Raw genomic sequence first — 17500 nt, 5'->3', positions numbered from 1 at the left:
CACAACCCCTCTCGTGTCAACAAATGGCACTCTACTAAGGGAGAAGAACGCCATCAACGAAAGATGGAGGGAACACTTCAACATCCTTCTCAACAGATCCTCTACTGTTAGCAATGAAGCACTAGACCAGATCCCTCAGAGACCCACAACAGAAAGCCTCGACCTCCCTCCCAGCATGGAGGAGGTCCAGAAGGCCATCAAGCAGACCAGCTCAGGAAAAACCCCCGGCAAGGATGGGATCCCCGCAGAAATCTACTAGGCTGCAGGACCAGTAACCCTTAACGCATTCCACAGCCTCCTCTGCAGCATATGGGAGGAAGAGGACATCCCCCAGGAGTTCAGAGACGCCACAATCATCTCCCTGTACAAAAACAAGGGCAGCAAATCTGACCGTGGCAACTACCGGGGCATATCACTCCTGTCTATTGCTGGTAAGATCCTGGCGCGCATCACTCTGAATTGCCTGATCTTCAACATCTCTGAGCACAACCTACCAGAAACCCAGTGTGGATTCCGTCCAGGCCGCAGCACAACTGACATGATCTTTGCCGTCCAGCAAGTGCAGGAGAAGTGCAGGGAACAGAATATGGATCTCTATGCAGTATTTGTCGATCTTACCAAGGTATTTGACACTGTCAACAGAGCTGCACTGTGGACAGTTCTTCAAAATCTTGGTTGCCCCCGGAAGTTTGTGACCCTGATCCGTCTATTTCATGATAGCATGACGGGTCTAGTGCTTTCTGGAGGTGAGGCGTCTGAACCCTTTGAGATTACCAACGGTGTGAAACAGGGATGTGTCCTTGCCCGAGTACTGTTTAACCTTTTCTTCACCTGTGTTCTCAGCCATGCTGTCAGAAACATCGAGGACGGAGTATATACAAGGTACAGACTGGACAGATCTCTCTTTGACCTTCGACGCCTCAATGCTAAAACCAAGACAATTGAGAAACTGATCCTAGAGGCCCTCTTTGCCGACGACTGTGCCCTCATGGCTCATACAGAATCCACCCTCCAGCTCACTGTCGACAAGTTTGCTGAAGCATCCCGCCTATTTGGCCTCACCATTAGCCTGGGAAAAACAGAAGTGCTGTTCCAGCCCAGTCCTCTCGCAACAGACCACTGCCCATCTATCTCTATCGAGGGAACAGAACTGAGGACTGTAGAGGAATTCAAATACCTCGGCAGTGTCATTTCCAGCGACGGCTCCCTTGACAAAGAGATTAACGCCAGGATCTGTAAGGCAAGCCAATCCCTGGGCAGACTGCGAGCTCGTGTGCTGAACCAACACAACATCCAGCAGTCTACTAAGCTCAGGGTCTACAAGACAGTTGTCCTCACCAGTCTCCTCTATGGCTGTGAGACCTGGACCCTATACACAAGACACATCAAACTGCTGGAGCACTTCCACATGCGGAGCTTGCGCTCAATCCTGGGCATCAAATGGCAGGACATGATCACAAACCTTGAGGTCTTGGACCGTGCAGAAACCACCAGCATTGAGGCTATGATTCTCAAGGCCCAGCTCAGATGGACGGGGCATATCATCCGAATGGACAGTGACAGAATCCCAAAGCAACTCCTCTACGGAGTGCTCAGTAAGGGAAAGAGAAAGCAAGGCAGGCCACTGAAGCGCTTTAAAGACTGCATCAAGGCCAACATCGCCTACACTGGCATCGCAACAAAGCAGCTTGAGGAGTGTTCACAGGATCGCACTGGATGGCGTGCACTGACACGCAAAGCAACAAAAGCCTTCGAAGCACACCGGCGAGCCAATGTCACTGAGGCTGGCGCTAAAAGGAAGGCAGCAGCAGAGACACCCAAACCTCCAGGCCAGTTTCCCTGCTCCCACTGTAGCCTGCGAACAGGCTCCCGGCTTGGAGGTGCACAAGGGCGCGAAGCAGGGGAAGGGGAGCCTGCACGCGTCTTGCTAAATCGCGTTTGCCTCCTACAAGAACCCCGCAGAGAACTCATCTTGTTAACTGTCAAATGTCAACCAATCAGCGCGCGCTGGAAGTCAAAATCCAAAACAGAAAACAAACAAACGAACAGGCTCCCGGCGAGCAAGCGCCATGTCTCACGGAGGCATTTTTAACAGTAACTGTTTAATAATGACACTTTAAGTTTTTTCATCTGCAGTCGCCGTGATTGCAAGTATTGGCGTCCCTTAAAAAGATAAAACGAATAAATTAAACGTAATCAAAGTAAAGAATGACTTCAGCGCCTTGGTCAGGAAATCAATTAATGCAATCGAAAGACTCCAAACATAAGTAAACAGGCACGGCAACACAGACTTAAGCTTTTCGGTGAATGACTATAGAACTTGACTCTCCTTGTTTACAAAAGGATCTGATCTGCGACAATTTCCCAAACGCCTCACGGAAAGCAACATTTGCACCGAGTTTTGCCTCAGACCTGTGAACGATCATTGAACAAGTGAGTAACAATTTAGTTAGAAGTATCCCCAATAGGATTTGTTAGAAACATAATACCTTTTTCCAGTCCACATCTCAACAGTATGGGATTCATCCACCACAACTGCGGCCAACTTTCTGTCAAGAGAAGAGCAGTTATCTTTCATAATGTCGAGGAATCGTTTCTCCATAACTGTCACAGCCGAACCGAAGATTAGCTGAAATTTTGCGGCACGTTACTCGTCTTCCGAGATATCCTCTGTGAAAGCCGCCGTGATACCCATACTTCCAGCCTCAGCAATTTGGTCTTCTATGATGCTTTTCAAAGGACAAATAACCAACACATTTGCCGCTCTTCCCCTTCAATCGATGCAGCAACAGCAAAGAGTTGGAAAATAAGACTTTTGCCGTATCCTGTCGGAAGAACCGCGAGCACATCTTCTTTCTTAAGTAAATAGTCCACAGCATTACGCTGTTCGGGCTTCAATTGCAGCGTAAACTTCAAATTATTTGATAAATGGTCACAAGCCTCGCGAAGAACAGCATCGCTTCTTTCCGCCATTTTAATTTTTGTCTCTACCGGAACTGAAAACTAAGACTTACGTCATGAAAAATTAAAATCAACCAATCAGTGCTTTGCGTCCAAATTTTGGACGCAGACATTCGATATTCGGAGACTTGCGTGCAGGCTCCCCTTCCTGTGTCCCCACGTCTGATTGAACGGGGAGCCTGTGCGCAGGCTACTCCCACTGTGGACGTGTTTGCCGTTCCCGCCTTGGACTCCTCAGTCATCAACGAACCCACCCACGCACATAGACGTCATCATCGAGACCGATGGACCACCAATTTATTAATTTACAGAAAACAAACAAGCAGACTGACAACTCCAAAACACCTATTTGCATTCACTTACAATTTGACTTTCTGTGACATTTTAAAACGGAACAGAGGTAAATCTTCGAAGATTAATCGTTGTTGGAAATAAAAAATACTTTCCGTAAGATCTCTGTTTTTCTCTTTACGAGAAAATCGTCGCATGATCAGTTAACTCGTGTGTGTTTTTCACACCAGTACTGCTGTTTCTTCAAAAGCGTATGCTTCTTTCCTCTTTAATTGACAGGTGTCACATCGTGACAGTTACTTTTCAAAAAAATGTTTGAAAATTTGCTCGGAAGCCTTTTAATTATCTTTACACTGACAAATAATCAGCGAAAGCTTTCTCTTTAATTTGAATAACGTTTGTTTTCTTTATAACTCACTCGCTATCAAATTGTTAAGTTCAAGGAGGATTTTCCCGTAATTAAACTCGTAATTGTTGCCCTGATTCATTCGGGCTCTTTTAGCGATCATTTAAGGAGACGTGAGCCGACAATTTTCGTTTTCTAATGCAACTGAGTCAAGACAATTTTACTTAGGGGCGTCGCATTACAGTCAAGTTTTAATTTCACCGGATTTCGAAAAACCTAAAACCAAATTTTTTTAACGGGAAAACAAAAATGAAATTGACAACATTAATTAGGATCGCATTCCAACCGGGTTAAAACAGAAACGTCAATCACGCAGTCAATCTCACATCCGGCAAAAATAAACATTCCCCCGAACTAACCATACGGCGAAACAGAACACTTTGCATGGCGATTATAGTCCTTTTGTTTTCAGCTATTTAACAACAACAAAATCAAAGGTTTGCTTTCGTTTTGCTGATGGAGAGATGGAGAAATTGAGAAATGGAGAAATTTACCGCTCTTTTTGGTTTTTATCTCTTTCCACAAGCACGCACAAATGACAACTTTGTTCGCAACGGACGCGGGTCATTTAGTTTCAAAAAGATTTGGCAAAATCGGTCAGCCCCACCCAGGCACACCGGCGTCTTTGATAATTTTTAGAATTTTTAAACTTTTAGGAAACCGCAAAAATTGGGTCGCATTAGAAAATGCTTGTGTTGACAGAGTTTAATCCCTAGAGTAAACAATTCGGTTGTAATGCGACCCGAGCCTTAAAGAATCCAGGATGCTACACCAATTTTTAAATAGTTCAGAAATTTACGAACAGTTTAGAAGTTCCCGTTGCGGACCGACCTATGCTGGTGAATAAAACTTATTTTTTTCTAACGCATAAAAACAATGATTGCTAAAAGAACCCATATGATTTAGGGCTACAATTACGAGTTTAATTACGGGAAAATCCTCCTTGAACTTAACAATTTGATGGCGAGTGAGTTATAAAGAAAACAAACGTTATTCAAGTTAAAGAGAATGTTTTCGCCGAAACATTTTTTTGATAAGCAACTGTCACGATGTGACACCTGTCAATTGAAGAAGAAAGAAGCATACGCTTTTGAAGAAACAGCAGTACTGGTATGACAAACACACACGAGTTAACTGATCATGCGACGATTTTCTCCTAAAAAGAAAATCAGTTAGAGATCTTACGGAAAGTATTTTTTATTTCCAACGACGATCAATCTTTGAAGATTTACCTCTGTTCCGTTGTAAAATTTCACGGAAAGTCAAATTTTAAGTGAACGCAAATATGTGTTTTGGAGTTGTCAGTCTGCTTGTTTGTTTTCTGTAATGGCGTGTGTAAATCGGTTTTTCTTCCACCGAAAAGCTGAAGTCAATGAGACTCTTTCTACCTAGACACAAAGAGATTTAATGCGACTTTTATGCATCGAATTCCTGCGTTTCTGCCGTGAAATTTACGACGAAAGTGTATTTTAGGATTTTGAACTGGTGCTGAATAAAATTCTTTCTTAGCCTAAACTTATAAATTCGTTTGTATCTGGCGCATGTCAAACCCATTTGCAGCTTAAAAGTCAAACAGGGATTGTCACTTACTAAATTGGCTTGCCATTAAGTCTTATGATCACCTTCGTATGAAATTGTTTTTTTTTTGTTGTTGTCGTTTTACTAGTCCGCGTTTTACTAGTCCGCGTTTTACTAGTCCGCGTTCTACTAGTCCGAGTTTTACTAGTCCGCGTTTTACTAGTCCGCGTTTTACTAGTCCGCGCTTTACTAGTCCGCGCTTTACTAGTCCGCGTTTTACTAATCCAGTCCGGTCCACGAAATACCATATGCCCTTAGCAACCGTATGTTCAGTATTGTAAAGGTAAACAATGGAGTGATAAAATCACACCTCTTTTGAATTTCCCGAACGGAATTCAATTCACTAGCCGTTTATCATCCGTTCTGAAAAAAAATAATGCATCCGTTCGAGCGGCTTCGAAAATACATTCAGAAAAAAATTAACCCGCGTTCGAACGGCTTGTGCTACCGTTCAGAAGAAATTGCATGCGTTCCATCGGCTTAGGTAATCCGTTCAGAAAAATTGTCCATCCGTTCAGAAAAAAAATCGTCATCTCTTTGAAGGGCTTTTGTATAAATCCGTCGAGAAAAATCTTAACCCGTTCGAACGGCTTACAGTCGTCCGTTTGAATGGCCAAAGTTGTCCGTTTAGTATTCGGCCGGCTGTAAAAATATGGCGCGTTTTTAGTGTCAAAATTCAAAACCTCGTGTCAGACTTGCTATTTTTCTATTCAAACTTCCTGTTTGACAATTCGGATACGCTATTTGTTTACTGAAACATCCCTTGTTTCAATTCAAAGCAATATTTCTTCGATTCAGTCATGCTGTTTTTCTATTCAAACGTGCAATCCTTCGTTTTAAAAGTGTTTTTCTACTACCCAAACATTCAGTCGTCTAATTCAATCGTGCTATTGTGCATTTCAAATTTTCAATCTCGCAATTCAAAATAGTCATTTCCGCAAGTAAAAATGCTATCCTTCTATTCCAATATGCAATTCTTTACCGCAAACCTGCTACTCGTCAATTCAAATACACTATTCGCCAGTTCAAACAGGCTTTTCGTCGACAGAAACACGCAATCCTTCATTTTGAAACAATCGTTCTGCAATTCAAACACTCTGCTCTTCAATTCAAACCGGCAATTCTTCCATTCCAATGCTTGATCTTTTAGTTCAGATCTGCTGTTCGACTATGGAGACATCCGTCGTTTAGTCTGGTAACCCTATTCATCACTTCAAATATTCGAACTCCTTTTCCAAACATTCAATTATTCAATGCGAACACGATACTCGTCATTTCCAATACGCAATCCTTCAATTCAAACATTCAAACTTTCATCGCAAGCACGCTGTCCTTCGTCGTAACCTGGAAACTAGCCCGGCGACGCATGAACGTGGAACGTGAAACGTGAAACGTGAAACGTGGAACGATGGAACGGTAGATTGGCGGAAAATGTCCCAACTCCTAAAACATGGAGCGGCGGAAAATGGCCCCAAATCCTAAAACACGGAACGGATGTCAGGGCATGTTGCGCGAATTTTGTACATAGACACTTCCACTTCAAGAAAAGATCGCCCTCGAAACGGCGACTTGCACATTTGCATGACCTTGGGATCGTCCACAGTGATATAAAGCCTGCCAGTATACTGGTCTTAAACCAGCATTATTGCACTTTAAAAGACAGCAAACTAGACGAATTAGTGAAATAGCCTCTTTTTTGTCCACAAAATATATTTCTTCCGCTGATATGTAAGCCGTAAATTAAATGGTAGCATGGTGGTGTTTTGGACACCTAGTCGCGGAGAAATTCTTCAAATTCTTCTTACCGGCTTTGTTTTGCTAAATTTCTTTTGTCTTTTCACGCCGTGTGAAATTCCCACGGGCGTGACTCCCTGCAGTGTTACTCAAGGCCCAAAACTTATTCGCGGATGAAGAAACGCTCGTATTGAAGGGCTCGTAACGAGGGCTTGCTCTCACGCCAGTCAAAGTTTGGAGCTGGGGCTGAACGTTGTTATATTTTGAGACGCCTGAAAACGTGCCTGTAATGTTCTCACATCTACAAGCGTTTGAGATATTTTTGTTTCATTAAATCAACGCAGACGTCACCAGCAAACGTATGTTACCATCGTTTATTGTAATGTGATATGTCAAGTTAGTTTTCATATGCTGTGCGACTCTTTATGTCGCGACTAAAACTCATGGCAAATTTAGCATAAAAAAAGCTAAACAGGTTTACAACGCGAAAACGCAGCTATCTTTGGTCACGCACGTTATCGCCGAAGGGATGAATGAGCCAAGTGCTTGAGTGTCTATGTACAAAATTCGCGCAACATGCCCTGACATCCGTTCCGTGTTTTAGGATTTGGGGCCATTTTCCGCCACTCCATGTTTTAGGAGTTGGGACATTTTCCGCCAATCTACCGTTCCATCGTTCCACGTTCCACGTTTCACGTTCATGCGTCGCCGGGCTAGTTTCCAGGTTACGACGAAGGACAGCGTGTTTGCGATGAAAGTTTGAATGTTTGAATAGTCCATTTTACAGTTGTGTGCTTGGTTGCCAAGCCTTTGAATGGGAGTGAGGCTAGAGATGACCTTGTTATGATACAAACCTTGCTGCCTTTCAAATGTAAATCACTTTGTTATCATGCTAACTAGATAAAGGTCTCTATCACAACAAGGTCATCTTTAGCCTCACTCTGAATCAAAGGCTTGGCAACTAAGCACACAACTGTAAAATGGCCTATTGAAGGATTGCGTATTGGAAATGACGAGTATCGTGTTCGCATTGAATAATTGAATGTTTGGAAAAGGAGTTCGAATATTTGAAGTGATGAATAGGGTTACCAGACTAAACGACGGATCTCTCCATAGTCGAACAGCAGATCTGAACTAAAAGATCAAGCATTGGAATGGAAGAATTGCCGGTTTGAATTGAAGAGCAGAGTGTTTGAATTGCAGAACGATTGTTTCAAAATGAAGGATTGTGTGTTTCTGTCGACGAAAAGCCTGTTTGAACTGGCGAATAGTGTATTTGAATTGACGAGTAGCAGGTTTGCGGTAAAGAATTGCATATTGGAATAGAAGGATAGCACTTTTACTTGCGGAAATGACTATTTTGAATTGCGAGGTTGAAAATTTGAAATGCACAACAACACGATTGAATTAGACGACTGAATGTTTGGGTAGTAGATAAACACTTTTAAAACGAAGGATTGCACGTTTGAATAGAAAAACAGCATGACTGAATCGAAGAAATATTGCTTTGAATTGAAACAATGGATGTTTCAGTAAACAAAGCGTATCCGAATTGTCAAACAGGAAGTTTGAATAGAAAAATAGCAAGTCTGACACGAGGTTTAGAATTTTGACGCTAAAAACGCGCCATATAAAAACAGTACCGCTTCTGCGCTGAAAGAGACCTGATAAAAACATTTTTTCGAGTTCATGTGTTCAACAAATTAGAATACGTTCGAACTTGAAATCTGATCTTGTCACAACGCGAGACATAGTGACGCCGAAAAAAAGTCATCATGTTACACAACATTCCACGCAAGACTATTTCTCGCGATAAGACTGTTGAAGATTAGCAGTTCGCGTCCGCCACATGCTGATGCGCCACATTAATTTGATCTTTCAACTAAATTTAGAATCAAACAACAAACATATGAAATACATATATATGAACTGCGGTTATGAAACGTATATATGCACGATCCTTCGCAGTAAAGCACTATTTAAGCAATAGTGAAAATCAGACCTGAAAAAAAATTCAGGCCTCTACGGGATTCGAACCACTGACCTCTGCGATACTAGTGCAGCGCTCTACCAATTGAGCTAACAAGCCAACTGGGAGCAGGCCATCAAATTAATTCGACATAAACCCGTAGATGATAAATCAAACAACAAACATATGATGGCCTGCTCCCAGACATTTGATGGCCTGCTACCAGTTGGCTTGTTAGCTCAATTGGTAGAGCGCTGCACTAGTATCGCAGACGTCAGTGGTTCGAATCCCGTAGAGGCCTGAATTTTTTTCAGGTCTGATTTTCAGTATTGCTTAAATAGTGCTTTACTGCGAAGGATCGTGCATATATACGTTTCATAACCGCAGTTCATATATATGTATTTCATATGTTTGTTGTTTGATTTATCATCTACGGGTTTATGTCGAATTAATTTGATGGCCTGCTCCCAGTTGGCTTGTTAGCTCAGTTGGTAGAGCGCTGCACTAGTATCGCAGAGGTCAGTGGTTCGAATCCCGTACAGGCCTGAATTTTTTTCAGGTCTGATTTTCATTACTGCTTAAATAGTGCTTTACTGCGAAGGATCGTGCATATATACGTAAATTTAGAATGCCAGGCCATTAAAAAAACAATGAAATATAAACAATAGAAAAAACAGTGAGCCAGCTCATACATACTGATGACTTTGCTCTATACGCGTCCTTGACGCATATGCCTATAGACGCAGACGCGTTTATGCGTCTGGTGCTGACGCGTTACTCGCGTATGTTTTGGTTCGCATTACTCAGACCTGCACTGTAAAGTACTAAAAAAAAACATGCTCTCAGATTATTGTAAGAACATTCAACAAAAACATAATATAAGCAATGGGCAAGTACAGATTAGTTAGTTCCCACATTAGCTGACAATTGAAAGAAAAGTGTGTGAATTACACAAACTTGCAGCTTTATCTTGAATTAGGATTAAAGTTAAAGAAAGTACATAGAGTCCCTTCAGTTTGATCAAAGTCCAATTGACTCAGACAGTACATAGATTTTATCCATTATTTCTTGCAAATCAACAATCTTTTCTTGCTGCTGATTTGGTGTGCACAATTATAAAATTATTTTATCATTATGATAATAAACCAATACATATGCATCAGAACGATTGTTTTGCTGCAACCACTTTGATCACAAACAGGTACGGTATTCTGTATTCTTCACCTACGAAATCATTGAAGGCTCTTGGATTTTGCTCGATTTCTTTTCATAGTCAGACTAAAATAAGCACATTTTATATAGTTAATCGCTCAGTTAATATAAACTAATTAATCATATGGATATCAATAGACTGAAAAAGCACACTGAAAACAGCTGAGTAAAAACCACAGACATGAGAAAAGCAATCAGACAAACTGTCAGAAATTATAATGATCAAATAATTGAATCACAGTTTGCAAGCAGACAGTTTCTCAAACCTGTTATAGAAAGTCAGACAGAATTGAAAAAGTCAATTGATGAAAAACAAGACAGACTGATTCATCTGGTGAATTAAAGGAAAATCAGTTTTCAGTAAGAAAAGGTCTCAATGATATTACAGAAATGAACAGAGACATTATTAATTTAAACAGAGAATTACCTAATAAAATTATGAATGCCAGAAATCCAACCACCACATACATTTATAATGTTGATGAAGGGTTGTCTACACAAGACACTGAAGTGCTCGGCGACCCTTTGATTTTCCAAATCAGGAGAAATTCAAAAAGCTTTTCCACTAGCTTCCATCACAATTATTAAGTGCAACTCCAGAAGATGTTAAAAAGATTAAAGATGAATCTGGAATCTTTGCTCAACAAATTGGAGATTTGAAGAAAGAAGCAAAGAACAAAAAAGATTCTCTTTTGGAGTTTTATGATTCAATTATTAAATCACATTAAAATTACAGAGATTCATTAGATATTCTAATTTATAAAAAGGTGATAAGATCAAAGTCGATCAAGAAAGGAAAAGGTATGGCGAGTTACAAACAGTAGAAAAGATATGCTTATAAAATAGATAATGGACAATATGGTAAATTGATGATAAATGTTCCAAGATTGATGAATGAGATGGTTATTGATCAGAAGTACAAAAAGGTGGGCAGATTATTTATGAAGGTTAAAAGCCAATAAGAGTTTGATTGATTTGATTATGAAAAGAAGAAATTTATGTAGTGCTAAAGTTAAAAATATTCAATTATCTCAATACAACATATAATGCACGATCCTTCGCAGTAGATAGCGCTATTTATGCAATAGCGAAAATGAGAGCTGAAAAAAGTCACGCCTGTACAGGATTCGAACCACTGACCTCTGCGATACTAGTGCAGCGCTCTACCAATTGAGCTAACAAGCCAACTGGGAGCAGGCCGTTAAGTTAATTCGTAATAAACCCGTGATAATAAATCAGATACAATGAATATATGAAGTCCATATATTTTGACCTGCGGTATTAAATACGTATGATGCACGATCCTTTGCAGTAGATAGCTCTATTTATGCAATAGCGAAAATCAGACCTGAAAAAAATCAGGCCTGTACGGGATTCGAACCACTGACCTCTGCGATACTAGTGCAGCGCTCTACCAATTGAGCTAACAAGCCAACTGGGAGCAGGCCGTAAAGTTGATTCGTAATAAACCCGTGATGATAAATCAGATACAGTGAATATATGAAGTCCATATATTTTGAACTGCGGTATTAAATACGTATGATGCACGATCCTTCGCAGTAGATTGCAGTGATTCCAACAGAGAACGAAGTGAAAGAGAAGCGTGCGCTGAACCTTTTCCCCCTGTTTTGGCCCTAATTGCTGTCCGTTGTCTATGAATGAACACATAATATGGCGGACAACTTGTTTCCGAGTCACAGAAAGTAGATTTTCTTTGCTTTGGCGGGTCAAAAAGCGTTCAAACTCAAGGGGTTGGAAGACCAGTCCATGAACTGTATGGCAAGGAGTCTCAAATTATTTTGCCTCATGTAGTGGTAAGTAGAATACCCAGAACATCTTATTAAGCAGCGTACAAGAGTGTTTCCGATTTACAAAAATGTTAATATCTCACTCAAAAATTGATAATTTGCCCTGATGTTTTCAGACGTCATAGAAGACCTTATGAACTTGCTTCAGTACTGATATTTTGAGTATTTGATGTATTTATGAGTTTTCCTCTTCGATCAATTTTCATCACCAATGTTCACGTTTTGCACGCGGTACGTTTCTTCATTATGTAAACTGGGGCAATGCTTTGTATCATAGTTTCTCAGAAATTAAAGTGAGAATGATCTATAAACTTTTGTGTTATCATTTTATTCTACTGGTTCATGGGAATTGGTGAACTTCGTGGTAAACCTTTGTAAAGGAGAGAAATCTTGGCCTTATCTTCATACCAGTCGGATGTTACGCGTTACATATTACAAATTATTAAAAACTGGATCATTGGATAATGCAATTCAAGACTTTTTATTGGCTTAGCCATTATGGTATATGAGCCAATATACCATAAACTACGATACAGACTGAATGCAAGAGAACTTTCTGGTCCTGATCAACTAAATAATGCTCCCAAAAGCACAAAGAAACAAAATTAAAAAATCACGGAAGGTGTTCAATATGGAGGTTCACTTTGGGTTTCTCTTGCTCAATTTGCCCAACCCCTTCTAAGCAAAGCCACACCTGCTGTTGTGAATAATTATTGGAAAAGAGTGGTCATTATTTATCTCTTTCTGGCAGAGCTACATGTATCAGCAGTGATATTTATATGGATTCAAAAGAAGTGACAACCATGAAAGAATACACAGGTTTAGAATCATATTCCAATGTTATTAAAAATTAAAAAACAGCATTGTCTTAGTTTCAAATCTTACAATTCATTAGCAAGATTTAGTTTATATGAAATTTCACAAAAAACGTCAATGAAGATTCTCAAATAGAAATCGATGGGAAAAAGCCTTCAACAATGCTTTCAAAGCAAGGAATAAAAAGATAATTAACATTTCTGATCCAACAAGTTTTAAAGACGCTGAAAATAAAGCTTAATATGTAGACTCACATGTTTCAACTCACACAAACACAAATTATTTACCATTACTGGTACGTGGTGGTAAAGTGAGTGGTGATATTCACTCAGATATGAAGAGAAACCAAATAATTTTGTCTGGCCTAGTTACGGTAATGATTATTAATTTTATGATGCAGTCAATTATAATTTCATATTAAACAATTTTCCTGATAATATAAGAGCAAACAGATTTCTTGAATATTCAAACAACAAATAATTCAGCAATCACAAAATCTTAACTTGAATCTCATGTTTCTTCACATAAAATTGGAAACTATTAACCACTTTGTAGTGGAACTCTTCAAGGGAGTCTGAATTTAAACATTGCAAAAGATTGTTAAATATTCCACAACCACAAAATGCATCAGATGGAATTCCACAATCTTATGCAGATGTCAACAAATTAGTTTGAAAGGAGGAGAAACTTTCACAGGTGATATCAATATGATCGGACATACAATCAAAAAATGTCAAACCTCCAGTTACTGCTTCTCATGCAGCAAATAAATCTTATATTGATTGAAAAATTTCAAGCAGCAATGGTGATTTCAAAAGTGATGGAAGTGTGAGAATGACATTCAAATAATCTTGACATGAATAATGTTCAACAAACTTATTTCTCTAAAAGATCCTGAAAAATCATTGATCAGGATACCGTCAATCTCAAATATTTGAGAAAATTATACAAGACATGTAGATGAAAGCATGCAATCTTCTCAAATTTTCTTCAGTTGAAAATGGATATGATGCAAAAAATAGAATAATAGGCTCAGTTGCAAATCCAACTACAAATGATCATGTAGTCAACAAAGGCTTTCTGCAAAGCGAACATAGTGCAATCAAAACTGAATATGAATTGTACGTTAAAGACAGATAGTCACCTGCAATGAGTGGTACAGAAGAAAAAAAATAGTTCAAATATGCAAATTGGTTCAAGGAGACCATTATGATGATGATGACAACATTACAGAAGCACCGTTCACTGAAAAAGACTTCCATAAATTCAACAAAAGCCAAACCATTAATCTGAATCAATGAAAAGGGCATTACTCAAGCAGGTTTGGTCTGAGTTTGTACACTTTACCAACAGGAGAGTATATATACACTCTGTTGTGAAATTTTTTTTTGGGAAAGTGACAACATCAATTAGCAAAATGTAAGAATCAGTGTAATTTCAGTCATTGAAACTATTGAATGCACAACACCAAAAAATTTTGAGAAGTCCACACAAAGCATAATTTGCATACATAAATATAATAATCCAACGCCCAATTATCTTTATTTTGACTTGATATTAGAAAACAAGTGGAACTGCTTACACTGACATTATTTCAAAATTTGATGTTTTTTATGGAGTTGCCGGATAACTTTACAGTTGAAATTTACAATACATTTTTCACTAATTACAGTAAAAATGAAAATGCATTAGTCTAATTGATGAAATAGGGTGATTCCATGTTGCGGACATTACATTCAGAGACTAAAATTAACATTTTAAACCCCAATTTAAAAGTCAAAATGTTCAACAAGGGTGTTCAAACATAATTATCTAGAAAATACCTTTAGCGTGCCCTTTGCACCTAATAAGAGATGCTTTAGCGAGCTCGAGCTCTCAAGACCTTGAAGGTATGAGTTGAAGAAAGTGTGTTGCGGACATTACATTTCAAACAATCACTTTTTAAAGTAACTTTCTTTAAAGATATTTTTCTGTGAATCTTTAACCTTGAGCAGAAAATAATTTTGCTTTCAAAACATGGCAATAATTAATTTAAAATTTTTCACCTATCAAAAAAAATTCCTTGAATCCTCATTCCAATGATTCTGCAAACAAAAGTTTTGTGTTGCGGACATTACACAAAATCGTTGCAGACATTACATTTTTGGGAACATATTTTTTATCATTCACTTTCTAGTCAGTGTTGCTGACTGTGGCTATGTCCAACTGTTTTGTAGTTACTTGTCTAAAAATTAAGCTGTCAAATTATCATTTACTTCACTTATTACATTTTTCTCCTGCTGACCTAGTATCATGCAATACCATGCAGTCAGATTTTTTTAAAAATACTCATTCACATTTGAGTAGAAAATTAAAAGAAGCTTGCAATGATGGTCAGTGGCTTTCCTCAAAAAGCATGCAGCCAGTTTTTGAGCATGCTCAGAAGTACAAAACCCCTGACCAGCTACTCAGTTCCTAGGTAACCATTTCTGTAAATTATATTGAAAACAAGGTCAATTTTATTATTGCAATGCCCCAGACAAGTAGTGAAAGATCACGAAATTAATTTTAGAAAGTTAAAAGAGAATTCAAAGTTGCATGAAGCCCACAAAACCAAAGATAGAGTAAGAAAGAAAGGTGAAAGAAGGAGGCCTAAGTTTCAGAGTGCAGCTGAAATTGCCCAACAAAGGAAGTTTAATTGGGACGGTGTGAGGAAACATAGAATGCTTAGAAAGAAAAGAGAAAGGTAGAGCAAGAAAGTCAAGACCAATTGGCATAAATCCTTATAGTACACCGCAAGCACTGGGAAAGGCTGTTGGAAAAGTTAAGCCATACTTACCAAAAAGCCCAAGAAAGAGGAAAGCTGTTGTAGAAATATTAGCCTCTTTTACAGGCATTCATCTTCCAAAGAAAAGAAAAAAGGAATTTGGTGGAAACTTACACCTGAACCCAGAAGTAAAGCAGAAAGTTTACTTATTTTATGTGCAGGACTCAATTTCTTGACAATTCCCTGGAAAAAGAGACCTTGTGGTTAGCTGGAAGATTCTTGCCGCTTGTTGTCCTATAACAACCGACCATTGGTTTCTTATTGCAGTATTTCCTCAGAAGAATTTAATAATTGCCCTGGATTGCTTGGCTGGTGATTTTGTGAAGCCAAGTGTGAAGGCATCAATGTTGAAAATGTGGGAGGTACTGGAGAAGGTTGATATAAATCTGGATGTTAGTCAATGGCAGTTTGCTGTAAATAAGCCAAATGATCTCCCACAACAATCTAATAGTTTTGATTGTGGTGTTTTCATTTCCCTTTATGCAAGGTGTCTTGTTGCCGAAGGTGTGATGCTTTCTGATGAGCAAAGCATCTCCAAACCATGATGACGTTGACCGTGTCCGTTCCTCTTGCATATTTTATGGCCCCCTCAACTTAAGGGGCCATGGCCCATTTAAGATAGTGGACATTGAGGAAGTGAAAGCAGTTTTTAAATTGGTTTCTAAGTAACCAGTTAGTGGTGTTCACTGAGAAACTAATTTAAAGTGCCAAAACATTTAATCACAATGTAACTAAGCCGTGAACATGTTGATGATTTTCAAGAACTTTTTTCTAGCCAGCTGTTAGCACTGTTTTACTTGAAGGCTATTTTTATACAAGTCCTTGATGTGTTCAAAAGTTGATACATCAAGTTTTTTGCACTACATAAAATGAACTTGTTATAAACGATACCCCAAACGAGAGATCCATGATTTGATGTAAGGTGTAATGAACTAGAGGAAATCCAGAGGACACAGTAGTTCCGGCCATAACTTCATTTAGTTGAATATACATAAAATCACTGTTGAATATTATAATTTTTTGCAGCAATTGAAGTTTGCTGAACAGTTTTGTTTTTCAGGAAGAATTTTTGAATGTTTTCATTCTTTGTATGGTATCTTTGATCACGTTGTTAGAGTGTTTTTGATAGTTTGTAAGTTTATTCAACCTGATAGGAAATTATGGATAAGCTTTCAACTATTTGCCATTTCCATTTTGTGAAATCAATAAAAAGCAATTCAGTATTAAGCAGGCAGTTGTCTGAGTCTAATTCAGAGTTAGTAAGAAATAAATATCTCCAAAAGTCTGAATAAAAGAAAAATCGTAACATGCACAATGCGTAATGTCCGCAACGTAATGCCCGCACCACTTCTCAACTTATAATTTCTCAGCAAAGAAAACCCACCCAGTAAATGTTTTGAGATTAAAATAGAGTATACATCAGACTAACTGAGCAGCATCAATAGCACATGAAAATACAGCACACTGTAAACAGGAACTGAAAAAAGGGTACCTCAACGTTGAGGACACTACGTAATGTCCACAACACAAATTCAATGTCTATTTTCTAAGGAAAGTGCCAGTAGCTGGGTAATAATTTATGACTCAATGATAGTGTAAGACAAAGGTTATAAATACACAAATACCATTATATTAATTGTAATAATATTTTTTCTTAGAGGTAAAAGCTTTGTTTAAAATTTCCTTCCAAAAATTGAAAATATGAGGAGATTCAAATTCTTAAGATTGCATGCCTTCTCCAATTAAGCGCATGGACAAGATGTACAAGATCTCAGTAATTTTAAACAGTTCATTGTCTCAGCTTTCATTTGGTATAAGTTCCTTTCTGAAAAATTATATTTAAAAAAAGTGAAAATTTCAGTGTCCTCATGTAAAAGTAAAACTTGAAAAAGAAATCGAAATTCAAGAAGCAGCGAAAA

The 17500-nt window shown here is 38.7% G+C and overlaps 2 long non-coding RNA genes across 2 annotated transcripts in view; both read right to left on the bottom strand.

The window, feature by feature from the left end:
• The window catches only part of LOC148730735 (uncharacterized), a 42175-nt gene that overhangs the window by 18251 nt on the left and 6424 nt on the right, over positions 1-17500 (bottom strand). The gene's annotated exons all lie outside the window — the stretch shown is intronic.
• Positions 2102-2630, bottom strand: LOC111345259 (uncharacterized). Its single transcript, XR_016001001.1, has 2 exons — positions 2490-2630; positions 2102-2412 (listed from the first exon to the last, which is right to left on the bottom strand). It is a non-coding gene; the product is annotated as an uncharacterized LOC111345259 (long non-coding RNA).

This window comes from Stylophora pistillata, chromosome 5, assembly GCF_964205215.1.
Source record: "Stylophora pistillata chromosome 5, jaStyPist1.2, whole genome shotgun sequence".
NCBI lineage: Eukaryota > Metazoa > Cnidaria > Anthozoa > Scleractinia > Pocilloporidae > Stylophora > Stylophora pistillata.
This window is presented reverse-complemented; position numbering and strand designations above follow the sequence as displayed.